Here is a 17,413-nt window from a genome sequence, read left to right as displayed (position 1 = left end):
GCTTGGCAAGGGTAGTATAAGGGCCATGTCAGGTCTTGCACTATCATACTAGAGGTCGTGGCGTGTCAAGATCTCTAGATCTGGCACTCTTTCTTTGACATGGCAGGCTCACACAATGATATCAACGTGCTTCAGCGCTCGCTGGTGTTTGCTAGGCTTGCCGAATGCAACAGCCCACGATGGACTTTACTATCAACGTCCACAACTACAACAAAGGATACTACCTGGGTGGCTGTATCTATCCTCAGTGGACCACTATTGTCAAGACAATCCCCGATCCTGTCGGAGAGAAGAGGAAAATATTTGTCCAAGAGCATGCCTTTGGTGTTTTCCAATCTCGATGAAGCATCGTTCGGTATCCTGCTAATACGTGGAGCACGCAGAAACTGTGGGAGGTGATGACTGTTTGTGTGATCACGCACAACATGATCATAGAAGATGAGCGTCCGGAACGTCTGTACGATCAATGCTTTCAGTTTTAGGGTGAGAACGTTGTGCTTGAGCATGGAGGAGCGGCAACGTTTGAACAGTTCATCCAATTTCATCATGACATACGTGATTAGGAAACTCACGTGCAATTGCAAAATGATTTGGTTGAGCATATGTGGGCTCATGTTGGCAACCAATAGATATATCTTCTTTATTCGGCTTGCAAAACTACGTGAAACATTTTTTTACTTTTATTCGGCTTGTAAAATTATGCTATTTTATTTAGTTGAAACTATGTAATTTGACTATATGTTTGAATGCAAAAGCAATGCAAAGATGAGCTATTTGTTGAAATAGGGCGGCCAGCCAGCCACGCCGGCACATATGGTCGGCGCGTTGGGCGCAGTGCCGATCCAAATCTAAAACCCAAGACGGACGTCGGGCGAGCGGCCGACCCAAATGGACAAAAAACGGACAAAATCACCATGCGTTTGGGTCGGCCCGTTGGAGTTGCTATAATTAAATTTATAATTAAACTTAAATCATCTAAATTAAAAATATACTATATTATTCTTTACCTATTAATAAAGCACATATTGTTTCTGTGGTACGTCATGGAAATTGCCCCTGAAGTTAGTATAAATTACCCACCATGCCACCGGCAAGTAATAGAAAACGTTTCACAAAGCGAAAAATCTCGGACTGGGCCGGCCCATGTAAAAACCTCCTATATTACGCTCTGCACCCTGGGAGAATATCCAGCACACCGTATGGGCCGGACCATGCACAGGCACCAGTTTTTATAGTTCCGTTCATTTATTTATCTTCAGTTCCATTTTATTTTTCTATTTTAAATAATTTAGAACTTCAAATAACCTTTGAAATTTTAATAAACTTAAAATTTTAAATCAGCATATTTAAAAAAATAAAATGTTTGTGACTTCAAAAACTGCTGGGAATTTTTGTAAAAAATGCTCGCATATACAATAAAATGTTTGCAAGTTTGAAAAAAAGTTTGTAAAATAAGAAAAGTCCATGATTTCAAATCAAACTCCATGTATTAAAAATTATTAAAAGCATTTAACAAAATGCTTTCTAATTCAAAATATGTTAATGCATTTAAAAAATGTCCTAAAATTTTAAAAATAGCTAATGCCTGTTTTGATAATTTCTTTTTTAATTAAATTTTTCCGTTCCATTTTTGTTTACTTCTAATTTAAATAATTTAGAATTACAAAAGCATTTGCATATTAAAAAATAGGAATTTTGAATTAAAATTTTGACGAAAACATAAAATGTTTGTGGATTCAAAAAAGGCAACGGATTTTTATATTTTTTTTTGTAAATTCCAAAATAATGTCCGTAAATTTAATAAATATATTACTGACTTATAAAAATGTTTGTTTATTTAGAAAAACTTCATGCGTTTCAAAAAAAAATGTTTGTGAATTTAAAGTGAAATTCTCCAACATAAAAAAATATGTTCGTCTTTTCTAGAATTGGTCGCTAATTCATGATTTTTAGTAAATGTTTGTAAATTGTAAAAAATGTTCTCGATTTTAAAATTGTTCTCATATTTGTAAAATTATTCATGAAAGATCTAATGTATGTAGTTAAACATTAATGTTTCTAAGTCTTTGTGAAAAAATAACTGTGTGATTTTTGAAGAATTAACTGTTGGATGGATCGGATTATTATTGTATATTTTTTAAATTTTTTTTAAAATTAAGAATAATTTTTTGAGTTACCAAGATTTTTGACAACCATGATTTTTTTAAAAAAATATAAAGATTGCTTCAACTTGTGAATAAATTTAATAGAAGAAACATTTTCTTGCATTTGTATACAAAATGTCAAAATCAAGCGATGATATGTGAACATAATATGGTCGTCATCATTGAAGATTATGTTTTTTCTCTCCTGTTGCAACACATAGGTCATTTTGCTAGTATGAAATAAAGGCAGTAATTCGCAGCCCCACGCGCGTATGCATGCATGGACCTACCATTAGTATGGGTCCGCCTATCACCCACGACCATGAGCATCCATCGAACTTGGACCGATCGACCATCGAATCTCTCACGTGCTCCACAACGAGCGGGTGACCACCGTTACTATATTCCCTATTATTAAAAGAACGAGAGGGCAGATTCAACTTAAGATCTAAACAGTGTAATCATACAATCAGTGGTCTAAACTCGTCGTTAATGAAATCCTTCGTTAACACCGCGAAGCGGGGAAGCCCCACGAGTGGCTACACCTCGCATGTTCTCTTCACCGAGTAAACCGCTCAGCCCCGCCTCCTCTCCCCTCCCCTCCCCTCTCCGCACCCGCCCGCTCGCCCCGCCCGCCGCCTCTCCCCCGCTCAACCCCGCCCCTCCGCGTGCTCGCCCCGCCCGTCGCCAGTTCGCCCCGCCCGCTGCCTCTCCCCTGCTCAGCACCGACCTCTGCCTGCTCAGCCCCGCCCGCCGCCTCTCCCCCACTCAGCCCCGCCTGCTCGCCCCGCCCGTCGCCTGTTGGCCCCGCCCGCCGCCTCTCCCCTGCTCAGCCCCGACCTCCGCCTGCTCGCCCTGCCCGCCGCCTCTCCCCCGCTCAGCCCCGCCCCTCCGCCTGCTCGCCCCGCCCATCGCTTGTTCGCCCCGCCCGCCGCCTCTCCCCTGCTCAGCCCCGACCTCCGCCTGCTCAGCCCCGCCCGCCGCCTCTCCCCCACTCAGCCCCGCCTGCTCGCCCCGCCCGTCGCCTGTTGGCCCCGCCCGCCGCCTCTCCCCTGCTCAGCCCCAACCTCCGCCTGCTCGCCCTGCCCGTCAATTCTCCCCCGCTCAGCCCCGCCCCTCCGCCTGCTCGCCCCGCCCATCGCTTGTTCGCCCCGCCCGCCGCCTCTCCCCTGCTTAGCCCCGACCTCCGCCTGCTCAGCCCCGCCCGTCGCCTCTCCCCCACTCAGCCCCGCCTGCTCGCCCCGCCCGTCGCCTGTTGGCCCCGCCCGCCGCCTCTCCCCTGCTCAACCCCGACCTCCGCCTGCTCGCCCTGCCCGCCGCCTCTCCCCCGCTCAGCCCCGCCCCTCCGCCTGCTCGCCCCACCCATCGCTTGTTCGCCCCGCCCGCCGCCTCTCCCCTGCTCAGCCCCGACCTCCGCCTGCTCAGCCCCGCCCGCCGCCTCTCCCCCACTCAGCCCCGCCTGCTCGCCCCGCCCGTCGCCTGTTGGCCCCGCCCGCCGCCTCTCCCCTGCTCAGCCCCAACCTTCGCCTGCTCGCCCTGCCCGTTGCCTCTCCCCCGCTCAGCCCCGCCCCTCCGCGTGCTCGCCTCGCCCATCGCTTGTTCGCCCCGCCCGCCTCCTCTCCCCTGCTCAGCCCCGACCTCCGCCTGCTCAGCCCCGCCCGCCGCCTCTCCCTCACTCAGCCCCGCCTGCTCGCCCCGCCCCGTCGCCTGTTGGCCCCGCCCGCCGCCTCTCCCCTGCTCAGCCCCGACCTTCGCCTACTCGTCCTGCCCGCCGCCTCTCCCCCGCTCAGCCCCGCCCCTCCGCCTGCTCGCCCCGCCCATCGCTTGTTCGCCCCGCCCGCCGCCTCTCCCCTGCTCAGCCCCGACCTCCGCCTGCTCAGCCCCGCCCGCCGCCTCTCCCCCACTCAGCCCCGCCTGCTCGCCCCGCCCGTCGCCTGTTGGCCCCGCCCGCCGCCTCTCCCCTGCTCAGCCCCGACCTCCGCCTGCTCGCCCTGCCCGCCGCCTCTCCCCCGCTCAGCCCCGCCCCTCCGCCTGCTCGCCCCGCCCATCGCTTGTTCGCCCCACCCGCCGCCTCTCCCCTGCTCAGCCCCGACCTCCGCCTGCTCGCCCCGCCCGCCGCATCCCTTTCGCGAACCCCTGCTCTCCTCCCACCGCGCCTTCGTTCCCTGCCGCCCCCGCCGTATGCAGTCTATCTGCAGGTATGTCGATCCTTTCTTCGCGCGCGAGTTTGTCTGCATTTGAAGGGCATTTGGGTCAGCTTGTTGACAGTAATTTGGTTTTCCAATGGTTTAGATCTGTTGTGTTTGAGGAGGTAGGAGAGAGTGTGGTGCCTGCCCCTCTGGTTGCCATTGGCACAGTGGCGGAGCAGATGGTGCCGCAGCATCACAGGGCGACGGAGGCCACAGCGGGCAGAAGGGATAGCTCCCCTTCGACGGGGAAGATGAATCCCTTCTTCCTTATCTTTTATTGTAATGGGCTTGGTGGGATGCACCATCATTGTCGGCCTATTTTTCATCAGCCATCAAGTAAAAAATTGGCATGCCCATAGCTATTCCAGCCATCTGCCTGCCACCAGAGAATTGGAAGAGGTTGAGGAAGAGCACTTTCGGTTGCCACCTCCTCACAAGGTGAATCCTCGTGCAGTGAAACGTGCAGTCAAACGTCGGAGCTCTAGCAAGGTTGCAAAGATCATCGATGAATATCTGGATGGGTCCTTAGCATTACATGACATGTTCTTTCCTGCTGAAACAACTGCTGTGAACCCAACAAAAGGCGGAAATGATAGCATTTACTTTTATCCCGGTAAGGTATGGCTGGACACTGATGGAAATGCCATTGAAGCCCATGGTGGTGGGATTCTGTATGATCAAAATACCGCGACATACTATCGGTACGGAGAAAACAAAGATGGACCAACCTATCAAATTCACCCCGAAGGGGCACAACGGGTCAGTACAAATTTCTAATAAAATAATAGCCTTAAGCAGTCTTTGTTTTTCCAGCAACCTGTTCTTTCGTGACTGGTTTTTATTACCTATTGTTTGTTCGTGATTGATTGCTGCTTAGTAGGCTGTGCACTGAAACTTGCTTCTGTTTGCATGGGTTTGGTCCAGCTGCTAACCGCTTGTTAGAGGCTTATAACACACTTTTAAAGGTACTATCTGAATTTTTCTATTCGTTTTGATCACTTTGTTTCTCATTTGAATTTATTAGTTTGATTCAAGGATCATAATAAACATATCTACATCGAGGATAAGAGTGTTACTGAGCCCTGGCTAAAAATTATGCTAATTTGTGGCGTCTGTTGCAATTTATCCAGAATCGTTTTTCATGAAAAAATTCTTATGAGGATATTCTTCAATTGTCCACTGGCTTAACTAGATAATTTCTACATTATCTTTATGTGAAGAATGCATAGTGTATTTCTTATCCTGTTGCGCCGTGCAGGAAGAAGAAAAATCCCTGAATAATCCATTTTTGAGTTTTGAGGGCCACCTGTTATATCAATTTATTCTCTTATAAGACAGAAATAGATAGCATATTATCAACTGTAGCACTTGGATGAACTATATTATACCCAAACAGTTTTGTTTCATGAGTGACCAGGTTACGGTCTCAATTTTGCAAGGAAACTGAAGAATAGTCAGAAAATTTACCTTCAGGTGCCCTCCTCATAGTCGGAGCAAGGAACAAATGAGTTTTTGGATGAAGCATGAGTATTATATCCAACATAATCCATCACAACTCCATATATAATTGTGTTGAGGAAGTCTAACTTTCCGTTTCATTTGACATGTATGTATATACACGTGTTTAGATATAAGGTACATACTTTATAGGACAACATTGTATGTAATTTTTTAATCATCTGAAAGAAATCATTGGCAGTTTGTGCACTTCTTTCATCCCCGGTTAGCCATCTTTACTACTTGAGTGAAAAATTCTTGAGCCATCCCCATAAGTGATCATATATGTGAGTCCATTGTAATATTACAATCATATATCAACAACCAAGAAATTAACTGTGCTTTTCTTCTCAAGAAATTTGTTTCCAACCTTTTTATGCTCTTTGATACACTGTGACCTATGATGCAACATCTTTTTTTATGTTTCAGAAGAAAACCCTTGTAGTACATATCATTTTGATTTTGACTGACGCTAACTGCGGTTATAAGATGAATTGTGGCGTCATTTCCTTTTTTATGTTTTAGAGTTAATCTCCTATAGATCAATTATATATTTTTAAGATCAATAGCATGATTAATTAAAATCGCCGAAACTAGATGTTTCTTAAATCAGCAGCCATGCATGCCATGATGTAGCCCGGACGACATCTTAATACGACTGAACGAAAGAGAAACAACCTTCTTCGCAGCAGCTTCTTCAGAAGCAAACCGAACCATAGCATGACATCTAATACGACCAAGCGAAAAAGAAACAGCCTCCACAGCATGCTCGAAGATATTTCCCCTGCCCAAAATATCCTTCATAAAATGACTAAGTTACCCTCCATCGTGGATGGCGAGATCATCCCCCACCAACCCACTGGACACTAGCGCAAGAATTCCCGCTCTATTGATCAACACATAAAATGGATCGAGTTAGCTGCACGTCTTCCCATGGTTAATCACTCGTGCCACGTCGTCCCTTAATATATGACTATAAGATGGCCTTAACCTCTGTATCAGCCTGTGCAGATGCACACCCATCGATAAATTTCAGTAAACGCGCACATGACTCGTGATGGCTTATATGCTTATATGCTGATTGGAGTTTATTTGCCAGGGTAAAAGATGAATATTCCGTGGGTGCATTTCATGCACACTTTTATAATGCAAGTAGTTTGAAATTTCCATCATATTCTAAACATAGATAAATGATAGGTGTTACCTCTGTGATGGCCATGATGCACTTCACTTCTTCCTTCACCTCTTCTGTACAACTATATGCACCTTGGACATTCTTCTGCTAAACATACCAAATGATTAGACCCCCTTGATTCATGCCAGCCAGGCCATCTCCTGCTTCACGAGAGTGAAGCAACCTAAAAAATGGCTAGCTGGGAGTGTGAAAGGTTGTTGTTGTTAAAAATATCTTCAACATAACAAGATAAATTGAAAGTGGGAGGCAAGTGCAAAAAATCAAAGCACATAACTGAACTTTTTTGCAGGGAAATTCTCAAAATATCTATGAAATTCATGAGTTCCAAACATCCCCTAAAAGATTAAGCCATGGAGACTTAAGGAAGAAGCAAGTTGCAGATTCATTCGCTATACCAATGTAATATTACCAGGCCATGCTGAATTGCTTTCAATGATGTTTCATAGTATTACAAAATACTCCCTCCGTAACTTAATACAAGACATTTTTTTAGAGGAATACAAGACGTTTTTTGACACTATGACAGTGTCAAAAAATGTCTTATATTAAGTTACGGAGGAGCGAGTGCTAACTTTTAAGAACACTTTATTCTCAAACCTAGAGCTGGAGTGAAAGTGAAGAGGTTTTGATGAGTCTGGAAGGGATTATGTGATTGTGTATTGACCATATTCCCCTTCTCGTGTTACAATATTGTGTTTTTATCTAACATTTTATCTTGAATACAGAATATGCATGCGTGCGCACATGCTGGTCATGCCGGTTGGTCGTGCAGGTGCTGGTCAAGAAGATGTTCCATGTGTCCCACATGGCCAGGGAGTTCGCCTCTCGTCCAGTGGACACTGACGCCTGCACGTGCTGCGCCGAGGTGCCGCGTGTGGGTGCCTTGCAGAAGCTACTCCTACCACTCCAGGTGGGCTACGACGGTGTGACCAAGGATCGGGACAGCGAGCTGCTCAAGCTACTAAATGGCTTCAGGGGCAGCGTAGGGTGCATGTGCATCTAGACGGTGGACTTCATGGTGCTCAAGAGGCCATTTTTATAGGTGATGCTGAATTTTTTAGCGTCAACTTTCACGTTTGTTTAGATTGTTTTGGGAGCTACATTAGATGTGCAGATAAAACATATTCCAGGATGACTAGATTATTTTTTAGACAGTAATTGAATACTCATATACAAAATGATCAACACAAAAGAGGACTGAACATTGTCCAATTGTTGTCATGTTTATTTATCTTCACAATTTGAAAGTTAATTCGTGTTATTTTCAATTTTGAAGTGATCCTCACATTACAGAATTTCTTGAAGAGTTGGGAAACATAAGTCTATTTTTGGGGTCATCATGATTACGATAAAGTCTTTATGTCTCTTTCTCCGAGTAGTATGCTCCAATTTTGGGGGCATTAAGTATATTGTGGCTTGAATCATATTTAGTTCCCAAAACTCTACAGGTTTGGAAATGGTTCATGCATACTGTTTTGGCCATCAGATACTTTTTATTCTTCTAAGACTGCTATTAGGTTGTTTTGTGGGCAAATGACTGCCATGTCTGTTTTTGAAGTATTTGGTTGTGGAGTTTTCTGATCGATCTTGCTTTTTCACTCAAACCATGTTGTTTCTCCAGTACGTAGAAGCCCTTTTAAATCCTCTGAAACTAAATGATCCAGTTGAGACAAAAACAGTGACAGATAAATTTGCTGCAGTTTGCATACTCCAGGTACACCAAAACCAGGATGACTTTAATATTCGAGTCACTCGGTTCATGTTTTCAGTTGACATAATCATTATACAACGGTAGATCTTTGGACCATTCAGTTGAGAGATGATATTAGTCACATTGAGACTATATCGTTTGTGGACAGGGTTATTTAGATAACATGAACAGAGCATTGACATCTGCGGATAATGTGAAGAGTAACTTAAGTTCAGCTTCTGGTAAGTGCTTCTTTGTAAATCTTTGTTTCTTTCTTTGTTGCGTGTGCTGTGTGTGTGTGACAACTGACATGTTTGTTGTTTACAATTTGCATAGGTCAATGAGCATTTGCCTCTTAAATGTTCCATCCGCTTGTCAGTCTCTCTTGGAAGCATGGTTTCTGAAAGTGTTTCCGTTTCCTGTATTATGAAGCGCATCTGCGTTCATTTGGCCGAGACAGAGCATAACTCGGAGCTGGTGCGCCGTTGGACATATTCTGCTGATGGCAAATCACCTGGGCAAAAGCAACTTTCCTACTTGTCTTAACCGATGCTAATCTATTGGGAAGATCCTTCATCCCCTGCTTTCCTTGTAGCCTCAGCCTACTGATTTCGTTGCCTCCCCATCGATGGTCTTAACATGTGAGAGATGGAGAATCATCATGCAGCTGCATCCCCGTTAGGATCAAGGGAACATTCCCCATTTAAAGACCAAACGGGCATAATATATTTAGAGTTTTTTTGTCTGAAACTCTGCCATAATTTATTGCTGGAAGTTCATCGGTGACAACCAAGGGTCATGCTCCGGAATGACTGCTTCTTCCTGCGGTTCGCGGGCTGAAGTAGGGGAGGTCGGCATGGCTAAACCCTTTTTGCATGGTGTGTAAGGATGATGATTGTCCCAACATTCTTTTTCTGCAAAAGAGTGTAAATCATGTCTGCTACTTTACTATAATAATTGTTTCCAACATTCGAATAGGTGAGCACATGCATTTATATATCTCGATCTTATATATTGAGAAGCTTTTTAAGTGCAGTTACCAAGCACCTTTCTCATTTAGCTGCCCAGTTTGTATCTATAGTTCTATTATACTCAAGACACTTTGTGGGCGCATGCATTTCTAGCTCTATCGGATCAAAACCATGTTGAGTCACCGTGAATTCTGCTTCAGCTTACTGCAAGGTTCAGGTTATGTGTATTTAAAGTTGAGGACACAAAAGGTTTTTCTCTTTATTTTATACTGGTGTAATTTAAATTTGGGTCAGTTGATTTTGAAGTTCACCAGAGGGAGGCCGGAGGGAAGGAAGGGGCTTGCCGGAAGGCTACCACAATATACATCGTTCATATGGGGAGGGGGCACGACGGTGGTGCAGCTTTGTGGGAGAATTTCTGTCAGAACCCGGGGGGGGGGGGGGGCAACACGGTGATGGGCCACGGTTGAGGAGAGGATGGTGCGGTGAGGTTGTCAGGGAGCACCGCCGTCGGCGGCGACAGAAGCAGGCGGCTAGACCGGCAGGCGCGCAGCGGATCGAAAGAAGAAGAGAAGGGACCGGAGGTTCAAGAAGGTGATCTGGCTGTCCATTTTCCATCGAACGTCCTAAACCAAATCAACCAACCATACAAAAAAATCCAAGCCACTGTCATCTAAGCACGCACATTTTTATCGAGTCAATATTTAAACGTGCGTTGCACGTGCAAGCTTACTAGTTAAACTAAGGGAAGAGATAGCTAGTGCCGGCCGGCCAGACGAGTCAATTAATTAAGAGTGAATTCCTTTTTTACTCTTTACTAGCAAATATGCTCGTGGGATGCAACGGAAAAAAACTATTAGATTATATAGGTGTGGTAGATATAAAAAAGTATGATTTCATAAACAAAAAATATGATGCTCATCGCAACTTGATTTCTTAAGGCGTCACAACATAATATTTTATAGTTGAGCAAACTACATTTACGAATCCTGCCTGATCTATACTGATGAATGATGTACCTCGTCTTAACTTAGCGTAGCGGTGCTTACCATAACCAGTATTCTTGTATGATAATAAACATAATTGTGTACAAAACTAATTCATAAAAAGTTGTGTCAATTTGGTTGGGGCTCAGCGTTGTACAAAACACGGAAACCTTTTTTTACCTAACGCGAGGGACTACGTAAAATCATAAAACGATCTCCAGAGATCTCGTAATAAAACCTTTATGTAAGCAACAATTTGTTTTTTCATTATTTACGGATGTTTTTAGTTTTTACGAACATTTTCTAAAAATTGATGGAGATGTTTTTCAAATTTCTGAATATGCTTTGCATACCGGATCATTTTAAAAAATCTTGAACATTTCTTATTTCATGAAAATTTATTTGAATTTGTGATTTTTTTATAATGTGTGAGCAATTTCTGAACTAATGAACTTTCTATGATTTTCCGGATATTTTTCGAATTCACAAATGATTTATCATTTTCCTACTTTTTGTAAAAGTCACAACTTTTTGATATGTAAGGGTCTAAATAAAATCATGAAATAATCTTTACAGATCTCCTAATAAAACCTTTACGTAAGCGACAATTCATTTTGTTCATTATTTATGGATGTGTATTAATTTTTGTGAAGATTTTCTAAAAGATGATGGACAAGCTATTCAAATCCATGAATATGTTTTGATTACTGGATAATTTTATAAAAAATCATGACTATTTAGTATTCATTACAATTTATTTGAAATCGTGATTTGTTTTATAATCCGTGAGCAATTTTCGAACTCATGAATATTTTATGACTTTCCAAATATTTTTTCGAATACACATACAGTTTTTGCTTTTCCCTACATTTTTTTATACTCATAACTTTTTGATATTTTGTTCTTTTGAAATCTGGAATTAATTTAGAGAAGAAAAAACCAAAAATGAAATTAAAAAAACAAAACAGGCCGCCCCGACCTTCACATGGGCAGGCCCATGCTTTAGAGAGGTAAAGAAAAAGGACAGAAAAACATAGGTGAGAACGAGGGATCGAACCCTGGTCTCTCATGTGGAGACTTGAACCAATAGCCATCACGCTACTCGTCGACTATTGCTCTGCTAACGTATCGGTGTCTATAACAACAAATAACGGCGCTGATTTCAAAAATCCGAAAAAGAACCATTTTTTTGACTTACGAGTGGCATTAGTGGGTAATTTTAGCCAACTTCTGGGGTAATTTAAATGACGGACGACCAGAAACTGTATTTGCTTTATTATTAGGGAGGGATTTTGATATTTTTAACAGTAATTATCCCATTTAATAGGATTTCATCTATTTTACCTCATTTACCAAAAGCTTTGCCATGATTTATCATGTTTATAATTTTGTGAGCATTCTGATGAAAATGTCCTAGTTGTCGGGTTTGGCTGGCATGTCCCATCTATGGTTTTTTCTTGTTTTTTTTCATGTGAAACCGATCCTCGCAGCTCCTTATCCGGCCGGCCCGATATGATCACATCAGAGCAGATCGTTCACGTCACAAGGCAATGCATAAGTTAATTTCATAATGGTGATACACATACACGTGATCCAATAAGCATCGTAATTTCATCTGAACGAAACGCCTCATCGGCCAATGCATGAATCCAAAAAAAAAATCAGAATATACAAATTGCTATGACAATGATGATCAAAATTATGTGAAATAGGATACAAATGAGAAGGTCATAGACCCGTTATCAACTGAGTACAACCTGATGGGGTCCGGCTATGTGCCAAAATAGAAAGAAGAACTAAGCACAACCTGATTGTGTCACAAGCCTAGGCCGACGTGGGCGTGCTCAACGGAGCCATCAAATTTCGTGGGGTCCTATCTTTCCTTGATGTTGTGGTCATACAACCCTACTCGAGTAGGTATGAAACTGTGCCTCCACCACCGTCGCCGTTGCCTGACAATCCCTAACCCTAGGTTCGAGCGAGCCTGACAGGTGCGTGCAGTCGAAAACCTGGAAGGGCAATGCAATCTCTTGGGGACGAGAGTGACGCGCGGCTGACTCAGGCATTTTATGTTGGACGCGATGCAAGCGACCTCCATCGGGCTGGGTCCAATCGGTAAAAGTTGCGATGATCGGTCAGTAGAAAGAAAAATAGAGAAAAAGTAAAAAACAATCGAAGTGACAGAACGCTCGTAAAGTGTTAAACACAGTAAATCATGGTAGAACTTTTGCTAAATGCGGTAAACGAATGAAATTCTGCTAAATAAGGTAATTGTTGTCAATAATGTTAAAATAGGGAGGTCAAAATCGGAATTCACCCATTAATTAACTGGCATACTTGTGAGGCACGTCAGTTTGGCGATCGAATCTTTACTGTGGCTCTAGATCGGTGGAGAGACTCGGCGCAAGTGCGACGAACGGAGGCGGGAGGCTGCTTGCAACGTAAACTTCAACGCTTCCGATCAGCTTCTCAAGAACACGTGTGTGGTTCGACAAATACCGGCCGTGAACGATCGATTGCTTTTTTATCCGGGGCACACATCTATAGATGGTTGTCTGTCATTTAAGACTGGAGTTCACTGAACTTGGTTTTTTTGAAAAAGAATATATTAACATCAAGAAGATACCAATTATATCCAGCCTCTGCACCAACAAGATGTCTAAAAACATCCAGAATACACACAACCAAAAAAGAAAAAGAAAAAAGAAAAAATGACCCTGCCATGGTCATATGTCATCCGCAGTAGGAACACTCTAACCACCACCAAGGACAATACCCGGACTAGAAAGAAGGTTCTTCAAAAGCAGCGTCTTCATGAAGAAAACAATGCACAGGCGTTGTCGTTGTCCGATCAAAGGTCGTAGGTTTTCACCCTGGAGAAAGACCATGTTCCCAAAACAATGCCTTCAATAAGATCAATGCCAGGCACAACCAATAAAGTCCAAACCTTAGGTTTTCACCCTGGAAATCACGCCTCGGTACTCAAAGGAATACCACCAACAAAGAAGTCCTCCAATGTTGCCGGCCCCACTTTCGGAGGCTACTACTGCAAGTCTCATGGCACCATACTCACAAGAATTATTGCCCGGTCTGGATGGGAACATATCCCGCAAGCCAAATCTGGACAACTGACTGTGAAGCAAAGTCTTCACCGCATCCAAGACCCCGCCTTCGCCATCTGCATGTCTTCCAATCACGCCATGGCATTCTCAGCATGTGTTGAACCCTTGGAAATCTTGGTGCAGACATGTCCCAAGGTGTCAGCAAAAATAAAGCTTCGCGATGCCTGATGAAGCTGGTTACACTCATGTTGCGGGCGCACACGACCGGCCCCAATCTAATCAAGGTGTCCAAAGAGCGTCATATACGCTAGTCATTGTTTTCCTTCGAAGGAGAAGTCCGGAACTCGCCTATGGGCAGATCAAAGAGGACTGCTTTCACACTAAGCCCGTCGTACCACATCGAATCTGTGGTCCAGCTCGCCGCATAGAGTAGGCACCAGATCTGCCGCCGATGGTAGCCCACATCCAGGGCCTCCGTGGTCGTCCAAGCCGATGCAGACGAATTCGCCATAGTACAACGCCGCCCTCACGACCAGGGGACTGACTGCCTGTCACGTGCACCTTGGATGGCACCGCAGATAACGACCAACCCCGCTGGATCAGGAGACGAACGCAATACACAGGGGCACAAATGGCCATAGCATCTTCACGCCGCGAGCACCCTGGTGACGTGTTAGTCAAGCTGAATCAGGTGGATCGAAGGGGGTGTTTCTTTAAAGGGACTTTTTGCTGTAGGGACTTAAAACGTCTCTTTTAGTCCCATGTGAAAGAAACATGAGAGACTTTTAGGGACTAAAAGGGGGTATTTGGGACTAAAGGAACAAGTGCCTATGGGAGGGTCTTTTTGAAACTTTTTTGACACCCTTTCCAACAATGCCCCTACTTTTAGCATGTTATTTAATAACTTCTAATACATTACTAAGGGTAACATGGTCTTTTTACATGTCATTTAATGACCTCTAGCCCCTGTTTAGTCCCTAAAAAGAAACGGATAAAGACCAGGGACTTTTTAATTAGGATTAAAAAAACCTAGAACTTTTTAAAGAAACAGGCGGAAGAAGCCCCTCCTAGTGCGTGGAGTAGTGTGCACCACATTTCTCTTATAAAAGAGGCTGGGTTCGTAGTGACGACGAAGCCATCCACGTCGCCCACTATAGCGTTATGAATAGTGTTGGCACCGTCTTGCCACCGCCTGTAAATTTCGTGCCCCACCGGGGGCATTTTCGTCATTTCATATGTAGGCATATAAAACCAGCCCCCACCCCCTCCCTCCATCCCTTGTCCACCGCCACGTTCCCTTTCTCTCCCTTCCGCCGTCGCCTCTAGCATCTCCGCCTCCCCGCCTGGCAGCCGCCAGGGAAGAGTTGCTCCACCTCCCTGCCTCACCTCCTCTTCCTCTCTTCCTAAGGGCGCCAGGAGCATGGCCTCGATCTGGAGAAGGAGAGGCCAGGAGTGTGGCCTCGATCTGGAGAAGGGGAGCAGCCGTCGGCCGATTCCAGCCCACTCTGGCGATCCTGGCGGCCATCCGGCATCTTTCCGTGCTCTCCTACCGTTGCTCTACCATCTCCACTGCGCTTATTCGACCTGCATGTGAGCGAACAATCAGAACAGACCTAGCCCGCGTCTCCCCCGTGACCCTGGTTCCTCTTCCGCCGCCACCGCCCACGATGGAGAAAGTAAGTGTGACAGCCCGATGCCGACGTTCCAGAAGATTCCCCTTCTATTCCGTTTTCGTCGTGTGTCTATTTTCTTTTGTTGCATCATCATCGCATCATTCGCATCATCTGCATTGCATCGGCATCTCCGTTGCCGCCAGGTTTCAAAGGTTGCATCCGTTGGTAGTTGCCGGTTATCGTCGTTGTCCGTTCTGAGCCCGACCGCACTCGCACGCGCCCGCGGCATCGTCAAACCTTGTTTTAAAAGTGTGTTGAAAACTTCCTCTGATCGGGTTGAGATTCGACGCGCGGTCGTGATTAGTTGTAGGTAGGGCGCCTGTCAAGTTTCGTCGCAATCGGAGACCGTCTGGTACCCGAACGGTCAACCGTAGCGGCACCGTATTCGGTCTACCGTCGGACGGTTATCGGTGTTTTAAAAATCGTTGCCGCGCCGCTCGTTTTCCCTCTCGTCTCCGGTAAACCACCCTACACGGCCACGTACCCGTTCCCGCGTGCGGAATCGTTCGAATCCGACCCCACGGTTGGATCCGGAACAAATTTCCGGTTAACCTAGCCCCCCATTTGTCGATATATACCCCTCCTATTTTTAAGCCAGCCTACCCTCCTCTCTCCTCGAGCGGGCCCGCCGAGCCCAGATCGGGCCCGGCCGAGCCCATCCGGCGCGCCGCCGGGCCCGGAACCGCCGCCACCGCCGCCTCCCGTGCTCTCGTGCCCCTCGCACCGAGCAGCGCCTCCCATGGCGCCGCCTCCTGCCCGCAGCGCCCTGCCGGCCCCGTCCCCGTCCGGCCCCGCCGCCTGCCCCGTGCCTCGCCGCCTCCTGCCGCCACCGTACGAGCGCATACCTCGCCCCGAGCAGCTTCGCAGCCGCCGGCAACCACCACCAGTTCGAGCCGGCCGCCGCCCGCGCAGATCTCGCCTCCCCGCGACCCCGCTGCCCTGTACCCGCCGGATCTAGGCTCCCTTGCGCCCCGCGCCGGCCACCGGAGACGCCGGCCTGAAGCCCCACCTCGCCGTCAACTCTTGCGCCGCCGCCCCTGTCGTGCTCGAGCACGAGCAGAACGACGGGAACGGCCAGCCCCTCGCCAGCCGCTGTGGGTCGGCCCAGCTGGCGCCTCGCCTCGGCCTCTCCCGCGCCGGCCCATCGCCAGCAACCAGTTCGGCCTGCCACCGCCTTCCCCTGCTTGGGCCGAGCCCACCCAGTAAGACCTCTTGCCGCCCTAACCTGCGCCCTGGGCGAAACTCTTTATATTGCGCCTTAGTTTCGGCCCGCGTAGGTTATTAGGATTCTTTTCGGAATTATATTAATTTCAGAATTTAGACGGATATTTAAACGACTGTAGTTTCTATTCCGTAAGTCGAATCGCGATGAGTTGTACATGGTTTTGGTGTAGAATTTCGCGTAGAATACGATTATCAAACTTGCATATTTATTTGAGGTCATTTAGCTTGCCGTAAGCCTAGAAACACGTGCTGTCCTATTACGTTCCCGACCCGTATGATTTCTCGTGCGTGTCCGGACTGCCCGTATACCCTAGATTAAATGTCCACGTTTTAGGAATCATTTTTGAATGTATTTTAGAGTGGTCATTTGTATTTTTTGCACGTAGGGATTTGTCACTAGATTATTTTCCGTGTTTAGGACGTTCTCTCGCATTTATGTGTGGCATTATTTTTTTGTCGCAACCCCACATGTTTCATATGTTTCCGGGGTAGAAAAATCCCATGGATTTTCCTGTGCAATAGTTTTAGCTTTCGAGTAAGTTAGTTCACGCGATATTTTGCAATGTTGCCCTCTTGTTTGTTTCGTAGGATTTATTCCGTGCGTCGTTTGACGGAGTTGTCAACTAGAGAGTTGGTCCTGGATGTTTTGTCTAGCCCGTGGTATTTTTGGTTGCAATAGAAATGCGTGTTTAGGTGTTGTTTGCTTGCTCTCAAGTTGCTAGAAATAGTGCTGTTTTGGACGTGCTGAAATATTTCTAAGTCTGGAATCTGTTATATTTTGT

General features: G+C 45.9%; 2 long non-coding RNA genes across 2 annotated transcripts; both read left to right on the top strand.

Annotated features, from left to right (window-relative positions):
• The first annotated feature begins 4,231 nt into the window (after window positions 1-4,231).
• LOC123410388 lies at window positions 4,232-6,170 on the top strand. Its single transcript, XR_006613038.1, has 3 exons — window positions 4,232-4,342; window positions 4,437-5,092; window positions 5,258-6,170. It is a non-coding gene; the product is annotated as an uncharacterized LOC123410388 (long non-coding RNA).
• A 1,555-nt stretch (window positions 6,171-7,725) lies between these two features.
• Window positions 7,726-9,217, top strand: LOC123412689. The gene is made up of 3 exons (XR_006613573.1): window positions 7,726-8,067; window positions 8,885-8,957; window positions 9,052-9,217. It is a non-coding gene; the product is annotated as an uncharacterized LOC123412689 (long non-coding RNA).
• Window positions 9,218-17,413: the final 8,196 nt, after the last annotated feature.

The sequence above is a fragment of the Hordeum vulgare genome, chromosome 7H (assembly GCF_904849725.1).
Source record: "Hordeum vulgare subsp. vulgare chromosome 7H, MorexV3_pseudomolecules_assembly, whole genome shotgun sequence".
NCBI classification, from domain to species: Eukaryota; Viridiplantae; Streptophyta; class Magnoliopsida; order Poales; family Poaceae; genus Hordeum; species Hordeum vulgare.
This window is presented reverse-complemented; position numbering and strand designations above follow the sequence as displayed.